At 41.6% G+C, this 5,357-nt stretch overlaps 1 long non-coding RNA gene across 1 annotated transcript; it reads left to right on the top strand.

The window, feature by feature from the left end:
* Positions 1 to 1,166: 1,166 nt before the first annotated feature.
* LOC149873828 (uncharacterized) lies at positions 1,167 to 5,048 on the top strand. Its single transcript, XR_016442957.1, has 2 exons — positions 1,167 to 1,803; positions 2,865 to 5,048. It is a non-coding gene; the product is annotated as an uncharacterized LOC149873828 (long non-coding RNA).
* Positions 5,049 to 5,357: the final 309 nt, after the last annotated feature.

Raw genomic sequence — 5,357 nt, 5'->3', positions numbered from 1 at the left:
TTAGAGTGGCTGGAGTGGATGTTTTTGTGAACCTATATGGACAAATGGATGCCTGGAAACTCAGGGGACCGGTCTTTTTAGTTTGGGAGACCTCTTCTAGTCTTCTGCTCCTATGAAAACGTAAAAACAAAGTAAGCTGTGGAGAAAATGAAACGAGGCAGTAAGTTGCCTAAGTTGGTAGCCTGGAGATCCATTGCCTTCCCATTGGGTCAGCCTGGGCAATGGGTAATTGTCAGTGGCAGCAGAAAGTCTGCAAATTACCACTTTTTTTCTGGACAGAAAAGAGCCATGTAGTACCAGTCACAAAATAAATAAGGCCAGCTGGAGATAGAATAGGCCAGGGCACCAGTGAAATCTAGTAGTGCAACATGTCTTCTGACAAACATGTATAGGCAGTCCTTCTGGCAGGCTGGGCAGAATTTTGCAATAGTCCTCTTCTGAGCATGACCAGGTATCTTTCAGCATTTAATAGGGTCATACCTTTGGGCAGCCCCATTTTGAGATTATTAGTGAAACTTCAGTGAGCAAGAGATCTTTTTTTCATTGGCGCCTCAAGGGCAACTCTGTTAATCGTCTGCAACCTTTTGGGAATTCCTCTGTATTGTTAAATGTTTAATGCATTTCACTCTGTTCTGTGCCTGCAGGTGATAACAGCCAAGATCCTGAAGATGGTACTTCTTCAGTTACTATGGGCTTCTGCACCAGGTTCAGTGAAAAGGCAAATCCCAGGCACCATTCAGATGCAGAGTTTCAGCCCTCCCAGCCTACTGACATTCTGTCATCTTGGACATCTGAACATGAAGGCACTAATGAAGGAGCTAGCATTAAAAATTCTCTAAAGAACTTCTATGAAAAATGCTGCCAGATGCAGCCTGGCCGAGGGGATCCAACATACAAGGCAGCTTCACAGTGTCTGTCCCAGAAAATTTCAGAGCTGGCCAACAAGGATGGGACAAAATATGCCTTGCGCAGTCTCCAGATAGCTCAAATGGTCTTGAACAGAGATGACATCAAGGTCTTTCCAAATCATTCCCGTAATGCTTGTTTCTCAGCACCTGCTGATGGGGAAGCCACACTGAACAAGAGAAAGCAAATTCCTGGGCTCTCGGACAATATCCTCCGATTCCTCTTAAAACAGGATGTGATGAAATACAGCTCCTGATGTATTTGGTTTGGAGCATATGAGCAATTAGCATGGCTTAGCATGCCAGAAGAGGGCTGATCTGCATAGAGAAGGGATCTGTCTCAGGAAGACATAAATTATTTCTGGCTGGACATAAGGAAAAACTTCTTTACTGTCTGAGGCCCCAAGGTTTGGAATAGACTGCTGCCAGAGGTGGTTCAGGCACCCACTTTGAACACCTTCAAGACACATTTGGATGTTTATCTTGTTGGGATCCTATGATCCCTGCTGAATTCCTGCCCCTGGGGCAGGGGGCTGGACTTGATGATCCTCCAGGGTCCCTTCCAGCCTGAATGTCAATGAAATCTGTTTGACTGGGAGTCAGTGTAACACTCTGTTTAAACTGCAAAATCACTAACCACAGCTTCTCTCCCTCTCCAGCCAACAGCCTGTGTAGGATTTCCCTTTAAAGTTCAGGGCCCTGATCTGTGGTACTCTATTTCCATTGCTGCTGTTATCTTAACACTTAACTTGTAGCTGAGGCACCAGAGGACAAACCTTTCTCAGAGCCTGCTGTAAGATCTCTCCATACACCGGGCAACAAGAGATACTCATATGGAGCCACGTTAAAGAGTTCCAGTCATTTTCATTTGGCTATTTCTGGAGTGTGGTGCTATTCAGTAAGTGTTTGAGGGTCAGCTTGATCAGGTCTTTTACCTCCAACATTTGGATACTAAGGGCCAAATCCTATTTTACCTGTTAAGTGTCTAAGTGTCTCCCTATTCCACTCTGCTTAAGTCCCTAAAGAATTGTTAACACATCAGATTTTTTAATGCCATCCTTTTAGCCTTAAAGACTAAGACATAAAAAACATGGGGGAGAAGGACCCACTCACCCTCCCGCCTTTGGCATTTAACTGTTTTCAGAGACTCTAGCTGGTCACACTTAGGCACCTAATGGGTGCAATTGGATCTGGCCTTAAATTCTCAGTTCTGCATCATTGTTTGCTTCCAGCAACCACAGCTGCTTAACTTGCCTGAAGCGGTGTTGCCCTTATACTTACAATGACAGCTAAAAGTGCCATTTGTAGGAATAAGAAAAATGCTGATTGAAAAAATCCAAGCAGACGTACTTTCGTGATGTGTGATAGATCTGAGTAAAAAACACTTCCAGCTCCCCAGATGCACCAGAGATAGGGGACTGATTCCCCCACCAAGCCCTTTCTGAATGAACTGCCTGCAATAGATTTAAGGATGGGGAAGCTGGTTGGTGTGTCCATGAAAGACTCAGGAAATGGGTCTAGAGGGGTACATTCCTCATTATGTAGGTTCCTAGGGGGCATCTGAAGAACACATGCCTGCTTCTCTGCTACGGTGAGATGCCAGATGCCCAGGGCTACAGCTATGATGAAAAGCAGAGTTAGGACCATAAAATGCATCACATCTTCAGCTGGTGCAATTCACTGTAGGCCCACTGACTTCATTGCAGCCACAACAATTTCTCTAGATGTCTATCTGGCCCCCTTGACTTCAAAGAAGCTGGTGGTGAGTGGCAAGTGCCTTCACCCCAAATGTTTAACAGGGAGAAGAGAGTTAACGTTCTTTGCCACACAGAACCCATTCTCATTGACTGTTCTTTGCCATTGATATGTGGAAGACCAAGCACCTGCTTTTGTTGCATGTCAGCAGACAAGGGGAAATAGTACTTTAAACTCTTTTCTCCATTATGTTTGTGTTTGTAGGTGTGTGTTTCTTGGGTGCAGTGTTAGCAGCTGTTCACCATTGGTTCCAATCGCGGTTCATCTCTTCCTCTGGTGTGCTGCTGCCGTCATCCTGAATTCTTTGCCACCCTAGTTTTACTCTGGCAAGATGTCCACTAGGTACCCAGCAGTTACAGATGTTGGGATTTGATTTGCTGTTGTTGCATTTTCATTATTTGTCACATGAGTCTGAAAGGAGATACGAAGCACAACTGTTTTTATTCACTGGTTGCAGTCTGCCCACCTGCTGCTTTTACACTCCCTGGACCTTGATTGTTTTCCTTGGGGAATTTTTGGGGCCCAGTTCTCTTGTCTTTTGTACTGGTGAAAACCAGGAATAACTCCTGAGAGAACTGATGAAGTTATATTTTGTAGGCTCTTGTCTTTTGTACTGGTGAAAACCAGGAATAACTCCTGAGAAAACTGATGAAGTTATATTTTGTAGGTTTGTGGGAGGAAGGGAGAAAAATAAGGCTCCCATAGTGGATGGAATACAGCATCAGGCCTCCCACTGAAACCTTTATTGGGAATGTGCTGCTGTAACGCATGGTTTTAGTTTGACCTTTACTTATAATGCAGGATGTAGCGCTACCAGACTGAAAAATCTTTTGATGTTTGCTTTGCCCTGTGAAATGTTGGCTGGTCCTGGTTAAACAGAGCTTTCTATCCTAGCTTCAGATGGATTATCAGTCATTTAAGGCTGTTATTTATTCAGTCACCGTTATGTCTTAAAGTTTCTGTTTCTGAATATTATGCCTTAAATCTCTTTAAAATGGCAGTTGGATGAAATGCTGTATATTTAAAATGATGCATGTTCTTGCTCGCCATGACTAACCTTGTAGATTTGGCTTTGGTTTTTACTATTTATATATGCTTGATTTATGTACATTTCTAGAGCAGGTTACGCAGACGGTTTCACTTATATTATTCACCTGCTTCAATATCTGGTTCTGAAGGACTGGCAAATTGCTGGAATACTTGGATCACACATCCTGCAGGAAAAGTTTTCAATCCAAAGAAAAATAAACAAATTTGCTAAATCATTGATTCTCAACCTTTTTAGACTCAGGGCACCGTGGATAGACTTGAGGTGCTCCTTAGAAAGTGCCAGCTCTAAATTTTTATATTTTTTTATAACGACAAAACAATAATAGATCAGTTTTTCAGTTGCAAAAGCCTCAGAAAGACCACAGCTATGGATTGCTATTAGAAATCTGTGGGTTTTTCTTATGAATCAGGTTTGCACATCTAGCAGTGCTAACATTGTGTGGCACCCGATGGCCCCCTTGAAAGGATCTCAAGGCACCCTATGCTGTTGTAGCACCCTGATTGAGATCACTGTGCTAATTTTCGTTTTCTTATTGCTTCATAAAATTATTGATTTTATTATGTTTTGTAAATTGTTTAGAAAACTAATATTTCTGATAGATTTTCAGAAGGAGTAAGTGCCTAAAAAAGCACAGAAGCGTATAGTGGGTTATTCAGAATGCCCAAACAGATTAGATCCCTATCTCCCATTGAAATTCATGTTGTTTGGTGTCCTAAAATCTTGCCTTGTGAGCTCAAAAATCTCTCATACTCCTGCTTTAAAATGCAGTGTTTTGTATGTGGAAAAACACTTGCTATCAAGAGGAGTTTACATCACTAGGATTTTTTAGTTCAGTCATTTTTATTAAGCTTAAACAAGAATGCTGTGCAGAGAATAAACACATCATTCTTTCCCCACTTGGTGCTAATTAATTTTTTACTAACCTATTCTGGAACCTGCTGTATGCACTTCCACCTCTGCTGAAAGCCAAATAATATGCATTACTCATTTCCTGATAAACATCTATTCTCTGCTCTTTCAAGAAACTGAGAAACAAACACATCATTCCTTTTTGTTCAGGGATTTAAGCAAAACTCCCTAACTGCTTTGCACATTTTTTTACCTAAAAGAAATGGAATCCTGTCTGGCCTTGCACAAAGCTGGAAAGAAGAAATTGCAGTAATAAATATTATTGCTTGTGAGCAATGGCACATCTGGTCTAATTTATGTCAGCATTTGAATTTCACAAGCTGATTTGCAAGTATAAGTAGGATGGATTATGTTGAATGGACCAAGTGGTTTCTTTTATATCCTTGTAGTTACTGTATTAAAATCTTCTGGGGTTTTTGTTTGTTTGACTTTAATTGTTGGAGTTTTTTCTTTAATTATCTGGTAGTGAATTTTACTTAGAAACCAATTCTGACACCTTTACTGACCTGATAGTCTTAAGAATTTCACCAGTGTGATCTCAGAGTAAACTGTTCACAGGGGCCATTTTTCCATTCCAGTAAGACACATTTATACCACTCCAGCAATACAGAGAGGCCTAAAAGAGAACAAGAAGAGCTTCCTATACTAATAGGCATAATGGATGTAGAGCTGCCAGAGTTCTGTTGTAAGTGCAGATCGCTAATGCAATCATTCCAAGGCTCCACCCCACCTTAGTC

This window comes from Crocodylus siamensis, chromosome 1 (assembly GCF_052110815.1).
Source record: "Crocodylus siamensis isolate JL-2025a chromosome 1, ASM5211081v1, whole genome shotgun sequence".
Taxonomy (NCBI): Eukaryota; Metazoa; Chordata; order Crocodylia; family Crocodylidae; genus Crocodylus; species Crocodylus siamensis.
This window is presented reverse-complemented; position numbering and strand designations above follow the sequence as displayed.